Source organism: Cryptotermes secundus, unplaced genomic scaffold (genome assembly GCF_002891405.2).
Source record: "Cryptotermes secundus unplaced genomic scaffold, Csec_1.0 scaffold2475, whole genome shotgun sequence".
Classification (NCBI taxonomy): domain Eukaryota; kingdom Metazoa; phylum Arthropoda; class Insecta; order Blattodea; family Kalotermitidae; genus Cryptotermes; species Cryptotermes secundus.
In genome coordinates, this window is record NW_019745129.1 from 11427 (window position 1) to 33537 (window position 22111).

General features: G+C 42.2%; 1 long non-coding RNA gene across 1 annotated transcript in view; it reads right to left on the reverse strand.

Moving 5' to 3' along the window:
- Window positions 1–399: 399 nt before the first annotated feature.
- LOC111875069 overlaps window positions 400–22111 on the reverse strand; it is a 98937-nt gene continuing 77225 nt past the window's right edge. The window contains exon 3 of the long non-coding RNA XR_002844664.2: window positions 400–504. This is a non-coding gene — a long non-coding RNA (uncharacterized LOC111875069). The remainder of the gene's footprint in view (window positions 505–22111) is intronic.

Genomic DNA, 22111 nt, shown 5'->3' on the forward strand with positions numbered 1-22111 from the left:
ATCGCCCAAAGGCATAGAGCACACAAAATTTTGCTGAATGCAGTAAAGTATTTTGATAGAAGAACAGATTAAATGCTCTGTCTCTTTGACTCTTCTGTTAGTAATTCCATTAAGAGTAAAATATGCCACATCTGCAAACCTAATTTTCTGAATATATCAGTCCGCTGCAACGAAATCAACAGACGGAAGGAAATGTCTGTCCGACGATCCTCGTCACGTCCAGGCAATTTATAATATATATGCCTTGTCTGGAATAGTCTTCAGATGTTGTCTGAGAATGTTACGTGCTGGATAAATTGAGGCTTTGCAGTGGTCACAACATTTGAGTTGCACCAAAAAGCACTGAAATAAACTACATTTTAAATAAGAAGTGACCAATTGCATTCGAGTACTCACGTTAAACTGCTAAGAGAGACGAAAGGCTGATTTCATTGGGTTGCTTTGAGCTGCGTCCTCTACACGTCGCACGGTTGTGCTTACGGCCAACAACATCGTTGACGTTACCTAACACAGAACAATTTTTTTCAGATCGTCTAAGAAATTCATTATATATTATCTTGACAGAGCAACGCGAACATTAATATTGTGACGAGCCGTTTAAAAGACGGAATATAAAAGTCAGAACAAACGTCCATTGCCAGCCAACGGCTGGGTAAACATTCCTCCCGCAGTGAAGTCAGCCCTTGCTAGGTAACGTTTGGCTAAACGTGTTCAAATTCCAACGCATAGCAACGAACGTGGATCTCTAACACAACGCTTCACTAAGCAGATATAGTTCCCGACGCAAAGCGATCTCAGAGGGCAGAATGGAATGTCTGCTATCACGACCGTCTAACAGATATGACCTAAAGTCAGGCAAAGACACAGGAAATATAAGAGGCTTAGATATGGCGGCGGTCAAGCAGCAGGATCTACTAATGGTAGTGCATGATCTGCTGTACGGAGCCTGGACTGACAGAGGCGTTGTTATGTTGTATATACATACATTTAATAACATGTAAAATGTAAATATATTGTACATATTGACAAAACACTTATTACTGTTGACCAAGACCCTGGAAAACGAGACCCGTCCTCTCGTCAGAGAGAGCGCCCAAATCAACACACCCGCAACTGTCTGACAGTAATATAGATCTGGTCTTAAGCCCCAGACGGGTGCTTTATTCCAAGATTGATCGTCGGTCGTAACATAATTTTGACTTTCAAGACAAAGAGAAAACAAGCAAAAGTCGTCAGAAGAAGAAGTCTTTAGTTTATGTGGTAGAGTTGCAGTAACTTTCAGAGTGTTAACATTTTTCCGTAGTTACAAGTTTAAAACAAGCTGTACGCGGGCCACACAAAAACCTAAAGCTAAAACGAAAGCATTACATAAACTTGTCAATTCTTGTACGCCAAAGTCAAAGTCAAAGTCACATTGCTTCTGACGGTCCTCCTATATGGATCCACTGTATTGTGTGTTACGAAGAAACGAAATATATGGTGTCCTTCTTTCCCTTTACTTAATCACTTTCATATGAAACTTAATCTGTTAATGTATCGCCTGATGATGGCCCCATGAGCCGAAAAATGTTGCGACATTGTACGACCAATAAACTCAGTTATGTGAGCGAGTTGTTTGGTATACTGTTGTGTCTTGACAGGAGAAACAAAACTCATGTACAATAATGTAACGTGGATGGACACAGCGTAACTGAAAGCTTAACACCTCGCGACTGAATACATGCAAGGCAACAGTGGGAGTGCGGGGTTTTCTATGGTGTCAGTGTCGCGACTATTTTCTGTGTAGTCCGCGAGAGACCTATGTACGGGAGTTCAATGCATCAGAAAAGACGGTGAGGTAAGATGCCCGTGTGGAGACGGGGACGAATGCCTCCACCGTGACCCTGCGAGTCGTAAGAGGCGACGAAAGGGGAAATCTAAAATCTGAAACAGTAAAATATGGCCGAGAGCCCCAAGGGACCCGGATCCGAGAAAGGTTGCCTTGGCAAGGACCAGCAGCATATGTAATAAACAGACCCGTCCTCTCATCAGAGAGGGCACCCAACAAAAGCAAGAACGTAACTGTCAAACAGTAATAAATATTTGGTCATGAGCCCAAAATGGGGCTCGACACCAAGACTTACTGACTGAATGACCGTCAGTCGCAATTTGACTTGGACTTGGAGACAAGACAATTGAAGGTTGGCAGTCGCCGAGTACAGTTGAAGTCCAGAAGTGACTATAGCAGAAGAAGTAATTGGGACAATGAAATTATGAATTGTGTAAGTGTGGATAAAAGTTTGCAATAAATTCGTGAGATCCAAGACCGGCGTCTCAGTAGACAAACAGGCGACAATACTATATATTAATAAACAACAGGATGCAAACTATGATACTTAAAACACTATGCCATAACTCCACTGTTCTTGACCACAGCACTAGATGGAGATGAGTTGTCTACTTCACTACCCTGCAGCGTTCCTTCCAGAGAAACAGCCCATCGTACACCCCCCCCCCCCCCNCCCCCGATTAAGAGGCTGGTAGCATCCAGGGTCGTTCTAGATGCTATAGAGAACATAAAAATCTCTTCCATATCAAAAATCAAACGCAGGCCAATTACTCCTTAGCCCATCACTACACCGACTGTGATATACTTGGTGTTGTATTTTTCTCAGCGTTTCTTGTAAAATCTCTATATTAGCACAGGGCGCCAAGAATTTATTCACGCTTCATAGTCATCAGTTCGTATCTGATTCAGCATTAACACATCTCTTATTGTCGCTAAATAAACTGAGGAGACAAATAAGGGGAACTGTCATGATTTTGTTCGGAATACTAAGCACAGAGTAAACAGTAATTACAAGCTTGTTAGCTTTACTCTAAGATGAGACTGGTTCCTGAAATAGGGGTATGAGATTTCTCAACGCTGACACGTAGCGGCCCTGGAATGAATATGGCGTTCTTTCAGAGAGGAACATAAACATGGTAGTGAGTAAGCCTGTCAGTGGTGACAAGATGCAAATATCACCATACTGTCACGTGTACGGGTGATATATAAGACGGGTTTTGGATTGGATAGTAGGACTTATTGCACCTTGTACATTCACAACACGGGACTACAGGCAGTACAGCGCTATCGCTATTCTGCACCTTTGCAGTTCACAGTAACACCAGCACTAGAGTTCGCGGTCTTAACTAGTCACATCCTGGCAACGGATTTATCACAGTCTCACTGTAACGCCAAATCACACCTAAAGTCTTCTTTCACAACCCAATTCCTTTCTTCCCATAATTCTGCAACCGCCAATTCCGAAGACTCAACTCAGTTCAATTCCTCTGTTCCCAAGCTTATGTCCCGGCAGGCTGGCGTCCGGAAACTCGACTCTCCACTCTATCCTGCTCAACAGAATTCTTCTTTATAACAACTTTGCACGGACCTCACGAAAGATATAGTCTTCTATTGTCCCGTATTATTTTAGGTGTGTTTAACGCACCGTCAGGGCTAGGACCACACAGAAAACGTCCTCCTTATCGGTGAGGCGTGTTTACCGCGGGCATTATATATTTATTGAGCCGTTACCTGGCAATGAGTATACACGTAACAATATTATTAAGGAGAGGCTGTGAGTCCAATATACTCAAGTTTAACTCTACCGAACTGACGTGAATTTTATAAGCAGTTACACTACTTATATTTATGAATTTCAGCATGTGTATAAACGAGTTTCACCTGCGGATGTTTCAATTATAGGTATGATTTAAATATTTTTGGAAGGTCATTTTTAATTTTTTTTCTAGCAGAGGACTAAACATCTTAGTGATTTAGTAAAATATAAGAAAATCAATAAACACTGAGAACCCTTCACTGCAATACTGAAAAATTTCGTTATCTTCGGAAAAAAGTATCAAAATTACATAAAATTATCTTCACTAATACCAGGCTTACCTTCTCCACTCAAGACAGCTTTTATCATCAACCCTTTACGTCTACTGATATACAGTAAAATGTAAAGTTGTCCCTGTGCTTAATTATTTAAGCACCACGCTATGAAGATTTGTGGGGTACCGGAGGCATAGCTCCACCGTTCTCGAACTGAGCACTAGACTGAGGTGAGTTTTCTGCTTCAAATACCGGCCGCTTTACTCCAGACGACACAGTCCTAGCCGCCAGGTGGACAGAATGCTGGGTGGGAATCAATCCGTCTGGGCGGCGTGGAGCAGAGAAAAAACTCTTTCTGCTTCCAGGACTCGAAACCCAGCAGTCCAGCCCGTAGTCTATCCCTATACCGACTGAGCTATCCCGACTCCATAATTAAATTTAAATATATATATAGTATTTCCTTCCAGATAATATTTGTTTTCCTGAGTGGAGTTAACAAACGTAGCCACAAAGCAAATATTATGTGAAAAATGGTGCTTGCTTTAAAGAGATTAGACAGAATATGGAAATTACATTTCGTTCTGATGGACAAGGCAAACGATGGTATATTTCCAAAAACAATTTTTTTCCAATCTGAAGAACTTCTCGCCAGAGGTACTTAGGTCTTTTACGCAAACGCACCTTAACGAAGACCAGCACCAGATCCTTATTTGATCCAGTTTAGTGTTTTGAAATAATCATGCGACTAATGACCCTGCCTAGGCCTCGCCACAGCTCAAGCGGTTAGTCGCTGGCTTCTCACCGCGGCGGCCCGAGTTCGATGCCGGGTCTGGTCAAGTGGGATTTGTGGTCGACAAAGTGGCTCTGGGGCGGGTTTACTCCGAGTACTTCGGTTTCCCTTGCCAATCTTCATTCCACAAAATTCTCCATCATCATAATCACCTGGGGCAGGTACAATAGGCCAATCAATGGCCGCCGTGCCGAGTGGACCCAGCTGGACTCCACCCCCCACTAAGCGAAATGACACTGTTTCGATTGCATAGCTTCCCAAACTCGCGTCACGATACATACAACTCCTGCTTCGCATTTCGGAGGTCCAGATTCAAACCTCTTCTCGGAGTTTTATCACCCCGAATCCACGGTTCCTTCATTCCGTTCCGTCCTTGGACGGAGGAGCAGCCCGAAGCAAAGCAGCTACCGACAAACACAACATAAACGCAGACAAACATTAATGACTTCAGTGGGATTCGAACCTATGATCCCAGGGTTCAAACGGACCAAGTTATTTATAACTTAAGACAGCGCGGCCATTGTGATTGACCTTAATTTAATAGATATATTATATTTCTATGATTTATTTGGACAACCGTGTTCACTGGCCGGCGCTGTGTAGCATATGTGACGGGCACACACCCCCGCTGCACTGACTGGCATAGTTTGAGGCGTGTTTTGCTTCCATCTCGGTAACATGGCGTCTGTTGACACACGATTCGACAGGTTAATGGAATAACACACAGGCTGTTTCTTTATCTACAGGCAAAATCCAACAGCCCCTGGTTCTGGCGTTACACAGAACATGATTCTGCAATTTTATAAATTAATATATGTTTATTTCAAATTCTAAAAACGATGAAGCGATTAGCTGCTTAAAGCACAGTGGTTACTACACAAACCATTAACTAGCGCAGTTTTTCCTATATACACCATACACCGTTCCGTTCAAAAAGCATTCATTTTGTGTACAACGTTTATTTATACGTATATTTCAGAATTTCCAGAATTGGGGGCGGTTATTCTCCTATATAGAATCACCCAGATGGTGTTTGTAGTAGAGATGAACTGTAGTTTCTGTGAGACAGCTACTACGTTGTTAAATATTAACCAGGTTACTTCCAATGATATGGAATCAGCCAGCAAGGAGAAACAGGAAACCAGATGATGTATGGTACTTCGCTTAACGAGTAACAAAACTTCTATAAAAAATTAATTCTTTAAAATCCGTCAACATCGCATAAACTATCACTGTTAGTCCTGATTTAAACAAGAAAAATATTCTGATATATTGGGTTTTCGGACTTTATCCATCGTCCTGGTTTTTAAGATAACTAATAAAAACACGACGTTTCGGAAACTGGATCTGTTTCCGTCCTCAGGTGAAGGAAAACACCTATTCTGTTGGGTCCGTTAGAAAGAGCTAGCCTCAATCACTGGACAAACCGATGTCACAAAACATGAAGATTATAAACACCTGAGACCAGGCTAAGTCCATGCCGCTAATAAGAAAAATATTCATAACAAATTGTTGCAATTGCGTGGAACTGGGATATTGCAAAATCATTTTAGGAAAATGCTGGCTCGCATAAAACCCACGATTATTAGCCTCCAATAGCAAATACCACCAAAGTACAGTGCGTTCAGTTAAGGAGGAAACTTCGCAACGCCGCTGACCCGGCGCACCATTCCTCACAGATTGCTGCTGTAACTGCTGATAGCAGAATGAGTCATTAGCTCTGATAAACGCGCACTGTTACAGTTACAGCAGCAGTCTGTGAAGAATATTGGGTCCGGTCAACGGTGTTGCGAAGTTTCCTCCTGGATTGAATATTCTATTATTCGTTACTCACACAACGAAACGCGCGAAAAAAATATATAAAGTAGATTTATTCCAATTCAAAACGCAATTTAATAACGTTTTAAAAGATAATCCTTGGAACCAAGGTTCCCCAATCACTGTTGCTGCAAATGCATATTTGAGTTACTTAAGCAATGGTTTCACCCTTATTTATTTATATTGTTATTTTACGTCACGAACTTCGATTTAACTCATATTAATTTTCTTTGTGGAGAACCCGCCTTTCCTTGCAAGAGGAGAAGCTCAGACACCCCGTCCCCTCTCAGGAACACTGTGAACGTAGCAGCTGAACCAGAGATAAATGCAGTTACCTTCACCAAGTAGTAACAGACAGTAGACAGAAGAGGGGAGGATCTGCTGAAATACTTAAGGCGATTATTTCCATAAGCCGGTCACGGTAGCCGAGCGGTCTAAGGCATGTACTGTCTTCGCTCGCTTGTAAACCGGGATCGTGGGTTCGAATCCCGCTCAGGGCATGGATGTTCAGTTTGTGTGTGTGCGTTTTTCTATGTCTGTGTACAGGTAGAGGCTTTGCGACGAGCTGATCACCCGCCCAAGGAGTCCTACCGAATGTGTAAGATTTAGAAAAACCGAAGTGAACGGAGAAGTTCATGGAGGGGTAGGCCTAGGCCCACTGGGGCTATAGTGCCAAGGGGAAAAAAAATTATTTCCATAAACACATCAACACTTCATCTCCAATTGAGTAGCAGTACGTTTTATGCCAAGTGAGAATAAAACTATTTTGAAACACGGGACCATTTGAATTGTTTACAACTGTTGCTATGGATACTGAACTTACATCCTGAGAGAATGCACTCGACAGTAGCATGGAAATAAGTTTAATGTGACATGACGCCTGAGCAACCAAGAATTATTGTTCGAAACGATGCTTCCTATTCGGTCCGTGCAAAGTGATTATAAAGGAAGAGAGTTGAGGTTTGGCAGCTGAGTGCAGTTGAGCTCTGCAAGGGAGACTGAGAAGACATTGAGCCATTTCAGTTGAGGGATTAGGTGGTAGGCAGTTCTGAACCGACAGTCGACGAAGGAAAGACCTAAAGACGTGAGCGCCAGAACCTGAAGAATCTCCACTGTTAGAAGCAGAACGGCTGGTGAAGAAAACGCAGGCTGGATAAAGCCAGCAGGTGTCGTAGCGATTTGTAATATGAAGACATTAGCCGTAGCGCTGTAATTACTTGTAGTTCCGAGAGGTGAATAAATGATCAATAAATTCATTCACCAATCCCTATCACGTGTACAGTCACCCTTAAACCGTGACAGTTTAAATTACGTTATTGGAATGGAATGTTAACAGCAAGGAGAACTCGAGAACCCAGGCATAGGAGGTACAAACGGCTTCCTGTATCCATGAGGTTACTCACGTACGCTCTGAAACTCCTCCTTGGAAATCAATCATAACCCTCCCCCCCCACTTGCCACCCACATTCACAAGGCAGTTCACAATACATGAGCGGGAATCAAATGTGCCGTTACGGTGTGTAGGTGATGTTGAGGTGTGCGTGATGTTCGTGGTGTTCGGAGACGTGCTGCTATAGAAACATCGTTAACCTGCTTAAGAATCGCCTGTGTGGCTCCACCTCAATGGCAAAACTAGAAAGTGGTGAAGTATCCTCTAAACTCCGTCAGTTTGTGAAAATGTTATTATGGCGGACAGACAAACGGCCATGACGCCATAAGCGTTTCTTTCCGTATGCAGCGGAGGATGAAGACAGGTCAGGAAATGTTCCATTACTGAAACCAATTCTTTGGCTCCGATTCTTATGCTACAGCGCATATGATATTGTCACGTTGTTCAGGTGTGTATGACTACAGAAGGGGTTTGGATTGGTGAATGGATTTATTTACCACTTATAAACACCATTCGGAACTACAAGTAATTACAGCGTTGTTGCTAATCTCCACAATTTATTGTCATGTGTAGGATGGTACGCGCGACGAAAATGACGGGTTCTAGTTCGGGTGATTGGATTTATTAGTACCTTAGTTACAGCCTCTCTTAATTACAATTAATACAGCGCTATCGCTGATTTACACAATTTACAGTTCACCGTTGCACACGCACTACGATTCTCAGTTTCCACTAGTCGTTTCCTAGCATCGGATCTCAACACTGAAACTAGTACTTCAAAACACTACGAAGTCCTATTGACATTTCTTGTTGAATCACTCTGGAACTCAAAACTGAATTTCTCTCGTCTGTTTCCTACCGAGAACTCACTTGAAAGGAACTGCACTTAAAACTGAAAACTATTCAAATTCAAAGTCAAAGTCACATTGCGACAGACGGTCGGTCAGTCAGTCAGTCAGTCAGTAAGTCTTCGTGTCGACCCTCATCTGGGATTCATGGCCAAATATTTATTACTGTCTGACATTTGCTGTCTTGTTTTTTTGGGGGGGGGCGTTCTAACGAGAGGACGGGTCTGTCATTTGTAGAGATGCCGGCCCTTGCCCGCGCAGTCTTTCTCGGGTCTGAGTTCCTTGGGGTTCACGACCATATTTTACTGCCTTAGATCTGAGAAGTCCCTTTTCGTCGCCTCCTACGACTCGCAGGGTCATGGTGGAGGTATTCGACCCCGCCTTCATACAGGAATAACTGGATCGCCCGCAACTGTCTTCCTTATAATCACTTTGCACGGACCGAATAGAAAACAACGTTTTCAACAATCATTCAATTGTTGCAGATGCCGTGTTTGCCGATCCGTTGCCTAGAAACGGGTTGCATCACCGTTGTTATATTGTTGAATGCTTGCATGTTGCGGTCGTTACCTAGCAACGGTCGCTGTGTATATATACACCCCTTAGCAACGGGCGTATACGCAACACTATGAATTAGGTCCATCATATTAATAGGTTAGACATTCGTAAATAGCACACTACAACTGGACTAAAACATCTCGCTTCAACGAGTTTAAATTAAAATGAAATCAATTAAGAAAATAATGGAAAATTCAAAAGGACAAGAACACACTCCATAAATATTTACATAAACTTTGATATGATCTTTGTTAATGAGAAATATCTCCATAATCAAGATAGAAAATTACACCAAGCAAAGATCAAAAAAACACTGTAAGTTCCAACAAAATGTGAGTAAACTACTGCCGTCAACACGGCGTCACAGACTTTCTGATTTGGGAACTTCATATGTACAGAAAAAATTCTGGAGCAATGAATTCTTTGTACACTTCATAGGATTCTCTACGGGGTTACTACACCGTTCGAACGTCATCTACACAGAAGAGCATGCCCTGAGTAGGGTCAGAAGCCGTGATCCTAGATTGCAAGTCCTTACATAATTGAATCCGCGCCGACCCAAGGCCAGGAAACTGATCTACTTAATTTCGGGCGTCAGTATAGACGCTGGTTTTCACTTTAACACTGAGACAGCGCCAAACTTACAGCCCTCCCGCTCCTAAATTGACCCATGTCGCTGTCAGTTCTAGTGGACACACAAAATAAATGAATAAAGAACAAGACTGGGCGGAAGCCCCTTCTAATGGAGATATGTTGTCAGGCCCGGGTTAAAGTGCTCCAAGAATCGGGCGCCTGGCCGTCTCGCCCCAATAAATACTTGATGCTAAGAAGTACGTTCTAGTGGAAACGGACCAATAGGTACCTCAGAACAATTAGGTCACAATTCAGGGGGGCAAGCCATAGGGGAATTCTGGGTAGTCTCTCTGATTTAATTTTTATTTCACTTCCACTTTAAGGCTATGCCTGCCACAAGCCCGATTCATGGAGACAATGCCACGAGAAAGAGAAGTGAAAGGAACAGCGCAAAACTCGAACACAGAGAAAGAAATCTGAGTGTGGGGCTTCCCCTGTATCTATCCAAATAAATAAATAACCAACGAAGGAACTTACTCCGTGGAGGACGATATTTCATGGAGAAACAATAGTAGCTCAAGATTCCTAAATCCATGGGATTTTATTGAACCCAAATATTCGTTATAACATTCGCAAGGGCCAGCCAATGGCACCATATACTGAGCCAGATGAATCCAGTCCATAATCTCTCATCTATTTCTTAAATTTGGTTCTAAAGGGTTTTGACGATGGTGGATGACACACAGAATTACTTGGTTTTTGGACTTTTTCCATCGTTCGGAATTCTAGGTAATAGAGGACACGACATTTCGAAAGCTGGATCTGTTTCCGTCTTCAGGTGAGAAAGGAAGACACCTACTCAGTTGTACCCCTTAGAAAGAGCTAAACTCAATCACTGGACAACTTCTGTTAGATTTACCCAGCTTGTATTTCAACATATAGAATTAGGCTAGTTCGGTAGGCGATAACAAGAAACCATAAAATAAAAATTGTGATAGAGCACGCACATGCGTGGAACTAGGATAGAGAAGGAGGTTCCACGCATATGCGTACCCTATCACAATTTTTATTTTATGGATCTGTATTCAGGAACGCTGACCACTAGACCACAGAGGCTGTCAGGGTTCGTATAATACCTGAAAAAATACAAAGACTCTTCCAGCAACCCTGAAAGAAATTTTGTCAACTGCCATATAAGTCACAAACTTTATCAGAAGCTGATCTCTGAATCACAGCATTTTTAAAACACTTTGTTGAGAAATGTGGACCATAGTATAAAGTGCTTCTGTACAACACAGAAGTTCGCTGATTTTCAAGTCTTGAAGCTTTTGTTCTAAGGGCAAAATTATACTTTTTCTGAAAGAAAATGAAAACCCATTCTTTGAACACTTTGGAAGAAAGGATTTTATCCATGGGTTCGCTTATCCCGCAGATATTTTTAGCCATACGAATGAGATGCAGCTTTCGTTTCAAGGTCCAGAAGTCACAATTACGGGTGTCACTGAAGAATTCAATGCTTTTGGGGGCTAAGCTGTCGACTTGGAGGAAGAAAATAGAGGCTAATATCCTTGAAAACTTTCAAAATATTGGAGAAAGTGCTTTAGAAAGGTGGAGTTGAGATACAAATTCTCTATCAGTTTCTTTGAAGAGGGAAATCTACGAATACCTGGAAACATTTCAGAACTCTATTATAAGTTATTTCAGTCTTGGTATTAAAGCAGAACCATGGATTCATAGTCCTTTTCTTTCTGATATATACTGTATAGGAAATATTGAACTAATCAAAGATGAACTCATTGATCTTAGGACTAACTTACTACAATTGGAGTTTAACTCCAAAAAGCCTTGGAGAATTCTGGTATTCCTTGTAAAGCGAGGTATGGAGGATTTAATTCCATTTGCAACCATATATCTTGCACTTCTAACCATCAAAGCATAAATGTAAATCGGTTGGATGTTCAACATGACAGGCCCGCTGCGTTCTCAAAGGCCACACCACAGTTTAACGTTCTTATTCAAGGTATTTTTTTGTTTGCTAGTGGGGTGGGACTAAATCCTATGTACTGAGGCCACTTCTGGCCTATTGTACCAGCCCCAGAAGATAGGTGAGGGTGATTGTTCAGTAATTGGTGGAATGAAGATTGGCGGGTGAAACCGAAGTACTCGGAGAAAACCTGCCCCAGCGTCACTTTGTCCACCACAAGTCCCACTTGACCAGACCCAGGATCGAATCCGGGCCGCCGCGGTGGGAAGCCAGTGACTAACCGCTTGAGCTATGGCGCGGCTTTATTCAAGGTAAGCAACAATATTCCTCACACTGATATGTCTTTAAAAAATATAATTTAACTTCAACTTGCTAATATTTTAAATGTATTATCTTGTTATTTAATGCGTGAATAAAGAAACACATATATTACTGTAACATAAGTTTGATTTTTAAATATTTTGATGACCGTATTTCGATATAATTAGTTTCCTTTGTAATTCTATGTATTTATTTAATGCATTTAAAAATATAATACTGAGAAGAGTTCCACAGGCTTCATCAGACTGCAAAAGAGGTCCATGCCACAAAAAAGTTTAAGAAATCCTGATATATATAATATTCTCTTCGCTCGCTCGAAATGGGGGTTGTGAGTTTCAATCCCACTGAAGGCATGGATGTCTGCGTTTATTCTCTGCTTGTGTAGGTAGCGGGGCTTGCGACGGTTTGATCCCAAGCCCAAGGTGCCCTACCGACTTTCTTAAGATTAAGAAACTGAATTGAAACAAGGCGTTTCAAGGCTGTGCTATGCTCCAAAGTGGGAGCAACAAGAGAGAGAGAGAGAGAGATCTACATAACAATAGATTGTTCGTATCTTGCAATATCTACTGAAGACGCGCGTTTTCGAGAAGCCAAGTTCCGCTAACCACTAGCTGAGAAACCGCACACTATGAATGTGAGGGCATATCTGCTTTTGTTCCTACCTGCTCATCCCTTATAAACTAACATTGTTTAGCTGCATAAACTCAGTAATATTGTACGTACACACTCGCCCATGTACTGTTCAGTTATTCGATCATGCACTGCAGAATACCTTTGTGGAGACTATGTTACGTAACTGAACAAGACACAGGCTTCAATGTTTAGCCTGAACTTCAGAACATTGGCCGGTCACGCTGCTTTCAGTGTTCGCACTTCTTCGTCGAACTAGGAAAAACGAGTTAGAAACGTGATAAGTGTAATATTGTTTCAATTTACTCTACTGATAATCTTTGTACATACAAACAAAGCAACAATATATGTAGCCCAAAAGCGCGGAAAAATCTCTAAGTCACTCTAATGTATTGTTACATGTGTTAGTGACTACAGAGTCGGTCTGAGTCTGAGTCTCATTTTACGACCGACGGTCAGTCGGCCAGTCTGTCTTGACATAAAGCAACTATCAGGGCTTGCCACCAGATTTTTATTACTGATTGACAGTTACGGTCTTGTTTTTTATTTTGTGGACACCCTCTCTGACGAGAGGACGGGCCCATCTTTTGTATATGCTGCCGATCCTTGCCAGCGCAGCCTTTCTCGGGTCCGAGACCCTCGATAATGGAGACCATACGTTACTGTCTCATATCTGAGACTTCCCTTTTCGTCGCCTCCTACGACTCGAAGGGTCACGGTGGAGGTATTCGAACCCGCTTCCAAGGGATAGAGGGCACCTTCCTATAGAGTCTCGTTTGGTTTAGCGCATCGATTTATTCGATATTCAAACGTTATAACTATATTTAATTATAAAACTCTAAGGATTACTGTAATTACGTATAACACCTAAAGTCTTCTATGACTGCTTGCACTAGTCGTTGCTAGGTAACAATCTCAACAATGGTTAAGCCTCACTATACGTGGCATAGTTTTTACAAGGTGCACACGATGACGGTCGGATACAACCGAAACATGTCGTCTTAGAGAAGTATGACAAGACAACAATTTGTATTCCAGATGGAAATATATGTGCGTGTATGCGAATAAAAAAGTTATATTTGTTCAAAAAAGTATCTGATTGCGGGTTTGTGGCTTTTATAACGTGTAGTCTGGCAGATGGTTACCCATGTTTCGGAGGAGTTTCCTTTGCCCATCTTCAGGCTCGTAATTATTTGGTGGAGAATGTGGGTAAGCAATGTACGCAGGTTGTAAATTAGGTGACCGCTCAGAACCAAGGGACAGGGCTCCAACTCATTTCGACCATGAAGGCGGAGGAAATATTTCCCTACGCCACATTAGGTAAGCCGCACACCGGCATGCGTCAAGACACGATGTCTGCTACATGAAGCAAAGAAAGGAGAACAGTTGAAACGAATGAGATAAGAACACCGCCGTATGCTGACGTCATGACTCAGACCAGTCTGCGGCGGTTTTCGTTTCAACTGTGCTTCTTTCTTTGCGTCATGTCGCAGATATCGTGTCTTGACTGTTACATGTCTTGACGTAGGCCGGTGTGTGGCATACCTTAGTGTCCACTTACAACATTACATGTTTTGCCACAACCATGAAGGGCGAAATCTCAAAGGTAACCGCTGTTGAAAACTCAAAGTCTATGAAAGAGCGTCTCGATTTCTTTTTAAGGGGAATGGATGTGATATTAGACAACACAAACTGCAACGTCCTGCGTTTATTTACACAAAAATTGTGGAGATAACATTTATTTCGGTTCGTACACTGTCAAATAATATTGGCAATATTAATTTGGCTCACAGTTCCTGCGCGGAAGAAACGAACACACGCATGATAAGATCCTTCTGAAGTAAGGAGACTGGCCTCAGAAAGAGCTCTTTTCTTCAAATCCTTTCTAATCATTTTCTTCTGGTCGTTAAACTCTTCTTGGCCTTTTCGTATTTTGAATATAAGGCTTTTATTTTCTTACACATTTAACTGAAACCATCTTCAAATCCAGTTGTGTACCTTCCTGTGTTTCTGTATCCACTGTGCTTTTCATTTATAAATATACTTTTGGAGCTAATTTTCATCCACTTTTAAAACGTGTTCATGTCGGTTCTTTAGTTGCTTTTGTGTTCCCTTGTTCAGATTACATTTATATAACTGATTTCTTATTTCTTTACTTTCTCGAAGTCTAGGAGTGTTAATTCAGCCCCAGAACATGTAAAATACATTTCATCTGATGAAGAAAATTTTCTGAATTTTCGATCTGCTTCTGTTGGTTTCTTATATTGCTTACAGTTCGACCCTGAAGATAGAGAGTATAGTTCCTTCGAAACGTCAGACTCACCGAAATGCATGGTATAAGAATTCAGGAAACTGTAAAAGGTAAAGGTAAAGCTATCTTGCATCAGGCCATGGAGGCCCATAGGTTTGTGAGACGTCGAGGCATTCACATTTTCTAGACATTCGGCTCACAGATGGAGGTGAGGCTGTCTTACGCGCCGGCCGGCCGCCCTTTGGCCCCAGGAGGATTCCCGATGCTCATTTCTGTTAGAGGCTGAATCGCCCCCAGGGCCATATTGCGGCTGGAAGATCTAGATCAATTGAAAAATCCAATGATCTCATCGGGAATTAAACCCGCCACCCTCCAACTAGTTTCGAGGTCAAGAAAATGTGAATCTATATATCCACTGCCCCATACGCCTTCATGGTGTAGTGCTTAATTTATTTATGCACAGAGACAACTTTGCTTTGCCTTCACCTTCCGCCTTGTCGGGGCAGCGCAGTCTGTATAACGACTGCCTACAGGCTGGAAGACAGAGGGGTATGACCCAGTATTGTCAGAATTTTCTCTTCAAATCACCCAGACCGGCTCTGGGGCCCACCCAGCTTCCTACCCAATGGGTACCGAGGGCTCTTTCCAGGGGGTAAAGCGACAGGGGCGTGATGCTGACCACTCACCTCCATTTAGTGCCGTGGTCAAGAAAATGTAGATCTACACATCAACTCCCCCCATACGCCTTCATGGCGTAGTGCCTAATTAGTTAAGCACGGGGACAACTTTACCTTACCATGGCTTCCGGCTTGTAGCATACAGCCTCAAGCAACTGCGCTGCTGCATGTGCCTACCGAGAACACGACCCTCTTCATAATCATGACGCTGAGGTCTTCATTTCAGCTGATGCGCTGTCTCTTTTATCCGACCCGATTAGTAACCCCAGTTTCAACACAGGCAATGCCGTTATGTCATAGCGTTTCTCTTATGTGCTTTCTAATGCGAAACTCTTGTACTGCACCTGAAACCATGTTACCTCAGTCATCCTTAGGGCAGTGCAGTATTTAAAGCAATAATAAAAGGGTTGACAGTGCAATTTCCTGGAAAAAAAGTTTCATGTTTCAGAGCCAATACTTTTGTGATGCGTAAAAATATTGGGAAATTTGGGGAGGATAAAATGGCGTGTGGTGAAGGCGAAAGAGTGGGGTGGGGAGCTTACGATATGAGTTTGTCGATGGCGGAAGAAAGGAAAAGCGCATTTGGTGGGTGTAGAAACAACTGGTGATAAGAGTTCCATCTCTTTCTGTCTCTTTCTCAATACAGTTGCAGATGCAATGGTAGGAACTTGATGATAATTTTGTTTTAATCCTGTGATATATGGATACAACTGGGGAATGTGAAATGTTTTAAATATTTGAGTAGCTTGTTAACAGATGATGGAAGGTGTACGTGTGAAATTAAATCTAGGATTGCCATGGCAAAAGCTGCATTTAGCAAGAAGAAGAATCTTTTTACCAGCAAATTGGACTTAAATTTGAGAAAGAAACTAGTGAAATGCTACATTTGGAGCATGGCTTTGTATGGGGCTGAAACTTGGACACTTAGGGCAGTAGATCAGAAACACCTGGAAAGCTTCGAAATGTGGTGTTGAAGAAGGATGGAGAAGATCAGTTGGACCGATTATGTGAGAAATGAAGAAGTGTTATTTAGAGTCAGTGAGCAGAGGAATATCCTACACGAAATAAGAAAACGGAAGGCTAATTGGATTGGTCATATCTTACGCGGTAACAGCCTTCTAAAAGAAGTTACTGAAGGAAAGATAGAGGGGCGATAGAAGTGACCAGAAGACGAGGAAGAAGACGTAAGAAGATGCTGGATGACCTTGGGGAAAGAGGAGGATATTCTCATTTAAGGAGAAAGCTCTAGATCGTATTAAGTGGAGGAACTGTTTTGGAAGAGACTGTGGACCTGTCGTCTTGACAGATTACAGATGAATGAATGAATGAATGAATGAATGAATGAATGTGGATACATCTCTAGGCAACACCCGAAACACGCGGCCGCAACAATATAAAAGGTATGGCAAGAATCGTTTTCTATGTGGTCTGCGCCATGCTCATTGCTAGGTTAAACACATTCCTGCAGAAGCATTCCGTGGAACAAAAGGACGTCCATTCCAGGCAACAAAGGGGTAAACACGCCTACAAATTGAGAAACGGTGTTTTCCGTGGGGTACGTGCGAAGTGGATATAAGAGAGTCTAGATCCGAAGCTGGCACAATTGTGAAAGAACACGCCTAAAACGGAGTACAAAGGAGACTTGATGTATGCTGTAGTTACAGTGAGACTCTTACAAATCTATTGCCAGGATAAGACTAGTGAAGACAGAAGATTTAACGTGTCCTGGTGATTTGTGAAATGGATAGACGAGCAACAGCGCTATGATTGATTGTGATTAAGAGAGACTGTAAAAAGTGTTAATAAATCAAGTCATCCAATCCAAAACCCTTTATTATTAGTCACGCAAAGCCCGGATATGTGATAATATGAACACTTTAACACAACTGGATACCTCCTGAATGGAAATCTAGTCTCCTACAGCTTTAGCAACCAGCTCGGCAACAGTTAACATAAATATCTTGCGGGGGCAAGTAGCGAATTTCTTGTTTTCTCGTATATAAAACATATAGGAGAACTACTGTGACATGATCGAACAGATTAACAACTTATGTCATCCATTGCTAGGCAATGGCAGAGTAAACACACTCGCGCGTTACCAAACAAGGTAACCGTTGCTATGCAATGACTTGCTCACTATTACTTGCGAGCCACCTGCTATTCAGCGAGAACATGAGTATGGAAGCAGAGGAGTATCCACTGTTGGAGCCGTTACAAGGCAACGACTTGTGAAGTTATAGAAGACTTTATGTGTGCTGCAGTTACAGTTATCTGTAGAGTTTCCAGATCGGGTATATTGTTATAATTATTTCTACTTACGAGTTACAGGGGTTAAATTGCAGTTACGAACCCAAATCCCATGTACAGTCACTAACGCGTGACAATATTCCGATCGTGCAAAACTAACCTGAGAGTCTGGACGATTTATAGGTTCTCGGGCCCGAAATTAAGAAAATGTAGCTTTTGGTGTTGCCTGTTTCTCTGTCTGTCTATCTGTATGTATGAATACGTACCTTGCTTACGTTTGAACAGTTGCAAATAAGTTGTTCACGTTCAACGTTCAAAACCTTATTCGTCATTGGTTGGTGTCCAGTGAGCAAGATCCTGGGCCTTTGAGACGGGCCAGAAATAATAAAATGGCGATTTTCTCGTTGTCAATCCAGAAATAATAAAATGGCGATTTTCTCGTTGTCAATCTGAGTTATTTTCATTAAATGTCGAAAGTCATTAGTACCTAATCGTAGTCCTTCTGATGTTAACGGGACTATAACTATTGCTATATTGTTATAAAACACCACGTTTCAAACGGTAACTCTAATGTTGCGTGAGTATTCCTTGCAGCGGGAGCGTGTTCACTAGGTCGTTGCCTAGAAATGGTCGCTGTTATACAAGCACCATTTAGCAAAGGGCGTATTGTCCACATATTTTAGTGCAGAAAAGGTGTAACGCTGCGTCCCCACCAGAAAGAAACAAGTCCCGTTTGTGCTGAGCTCAATGAATGAAACGAATTATTCCTTAGCTTGCATAACAACGATGTTCTATGAATATATTATTTATTTCCTTTCATTTGTTTCTAACGTATATAGACGTTGATATTTTGAGAGAATTTGTAATGGTTTTATAGACTTTTCTAAGTTATGATACGCCAAATTTTCCGATTGCAATATGGTATAACAAATCCATGGTCCTGCAGATTATGATTCTGCAGTATGAGTATGCAGGTCAGGCAGATACGCAGCTGATATAGCATTCAGAAACACGTCCAATATATATGGGGCGGCACAGTTCTTGATGGTCAGTGGGCGTGCAGGAAGAAAGGGTTGCCGTGGCACTGGGAGAGGGGCTGGGGCCCAGCATCTTGCCTCTCCCCCTTGTTCTACAGCGAGGGGAAAAGAAAGGAATAAGAGAATTGCACAGTGCCATGTTGGTAACACTGTTACTTTAACTTCCTTCGTCCCAATTCTCGCCTTTACGACTACAGATGCTTTCTTGACAAACATAAATTGGCGCTACATAATAGTTTTACACTCTCTGTAAACATATTTTTACTTGAATTTATTTCACTTCGGCTGCTGTACACAGACTCTTGTGGGTCCATACACATTTCCTGGTCCTCATCACACACTGACTTGCTTTGCGTAATTAAAATTACAGTCAGTACTGTTAAACATAAAATATCTAAAGGCGCGTCCACATTACTCGTGCTCGTCGGGAGACTCGTCTGGCTTTTACTTGTGCCCATAAATCTTCGTTCACACTACTTCAGTTGCTCGCCAGACTTCGGCGCGTGAGGATCCGTATATTTACTCGTAGTGTGTATAGGCTGCAGTCTTATTTAATTTATTGGTAATAGCTTATAAATTAAAAATTTAAAATGTGCTTGTCTCGTGACTTGTCATATCGTCCACATTACTCGCGAGCATAGCAAGTCACATGAGCACGAGTAATGTGGACGCGCCTTAAGAAACTAGAAGCTCGATGAACCCGCAACTAACAAGGTAATGATTCGGATTGCTTAAAATACTCTAATGTATCGATCCATTACTAGGCAACGGCTAGTTAAAGACATCACGAGGAAGCGTAGGCGCGCAACAGAAGGACGTGCATTGCTAGGCAACGAATCAGTAAACAAGACTTCTCAACAGTAGAAAGGCTATGTTTTCTGTGTGGTCCGTGCTGAGTGGGTATAAAGGAACAAAAAATGTCTTTTGAGAGAGTTGTCAAGAAATAGGTCGAGTTCTGGAGACGGCAATCTACGTCATTGTTTACTGGAAATATAGACACATTTTTGCAAAAGTAAGTGCACGAGTATCACTGAAGATTTTTCAGAATTTATTTTTTCTTACACTATGACAAATATTTCGCATACAGAGAAATGCTACAAATAAAAGTCTCTGATCCAAATTACATTTACAATATGACACAAACATTTAAAAAAAAATGACATATTTGAATACATGTAAGTCAGAGAGGATGTTACATATGGACTATGCAAGGGTTCAACTGAAAAGGAACCGCTGGTCGTGAGTCTCAAGGGGGTTGGCGCCAGGAGGAATTTATTTGCCGTAAACTGAGAGCCGTAAAGAAACTCTGATTCTGACTCTCTTCCTTACAGTTTGCCACGCACATCCACCTTTTCACCTAATCTGACGCTTAATTAAGTAGATGATAAAGCATCGTTAAATAAGTTATAATCCAAAGAGCTATGTAACACTTCACACACCGTAATACGCCTCACAACCTTGATACTCTAATGCCGGGATAGAAGAGCTGAAAGAGGCGGCAGTTGCTAGGGAACAGCTCGCTTAAAACGGTTCCGCTGCAACGAATACACAACTGAAACAATATAGGAACACTTGGAAGCGGTTTTTTATGCGTTCCATATAGAGGGGCGAGTTATCATTCGGAAAAGAGTGATAAAGTGTAGCCCTTGTGGATGCGGGTTCGAATACCTCCAACGTAACTCTGCAAGTCGTAGGAGGCGATGAAAAGGGAACTCGGTTTCCGGGGTGTATAAATAAGCCACCCTGTTCCTTGGGAATATAAATACGGGGACCTGGCTCTCCAGGTTGGGGAGTCTCGAATCTGAGGTAGTAAAATATTGTCATGAGGTCCGCGGGACTCGAACCTGATGAGTGCGCTAGCGAGACCCAGCAGCAATTGTAAACGACAAACCCATCTTCTCGTCAGAGAGGATGTTATATAAGGGCCATGACCGCAAGGGTTCAGTTAAAAGAACGCTGGTTGTGGGCCTCAAGGGGCTTGGCGCCAAAACGAACTGTTTGGCGGTAAACCGCCAGCCGTAAAGTAACCCTGTGCTAGTGCGTACTGTAGATGGTCGTAGCCAATTGTGACCAGACGGGGCCAGGAGTTAGTGGCCATGACAGAGTCGGCAGCCGTTAATGACGTGAATACGGAAACTGAGGAATGTACACTGTATTGGGGACCATTACCAAGTAACGACCGATAAAGACAGAGCAGACAGAAGAATTGGTGTAATCAACTACGGGGTGTATGAACTAGTGAAGGCCTCACAATTACTTCTAATTGAGGTTTATAAGGGTCCAATAGATGCAATTACCAATCTAAACCCCGTGTCTGGTACCTAAACATGTGGCAATATTTATATTTAAGAAGCAGGTGGATTGCATAAGCAACAGGGGCTTTGCTGACTGTGCAGATTTGGTAGTTGTGGAAGTGTCGCTTTAACTGCGGGTTGAAACCCAACAGATGGCACCACAGTTGAGGGTTTCCATATGAGAGCGACATGTTTGTGTCCGTTCCACTGTTGAATGTCAAAAAGATTACGCCTGGTTTGTCCCGCATGACTCGCTGAAACGGAGCCAATAACGGTATGCGCACAGTACACTGAGAATTCACATGTTGAACAAAGCCTCTGGAGAGTTATATAATGATCCCCCCCCCGCCCTGCCACAAAACACACACATGATCACACACTACACTGTAACAGTGAACGTGGCTTTGTGTTGTATGATATCAGCATTCAGCAGAATTCGCTCTGAGTTTGTGCAATTTACAGCTTTATAATTACCAACGATATTCTCTGTCTCATTGAAAAAAGAAACAAAGACATTCCAGCTTTTAAGCAACTGAAGCTCATCTAAACAAGAGGAGCAATATCTGCTCCGATATGGAACTATATCAATACTCAAAACGCCTTCATAGTGGTGTACAAATCACTAACCCTGATTTTCGTCTGTTGCACACACAGAAACGCTATTGCAAAAACAATCACACTACACACGTCACTCTGAATAGTCACAAATTGCAAGATCAAGAAGTCCTGGGAAGAACTTATCGCCTACTTTCCTTCCGGTCTGTGTTGATTATTTTATACGACACAGACCGCACAGAAAACACACCGTCCAACAACTTTTGACTCATTGTGATA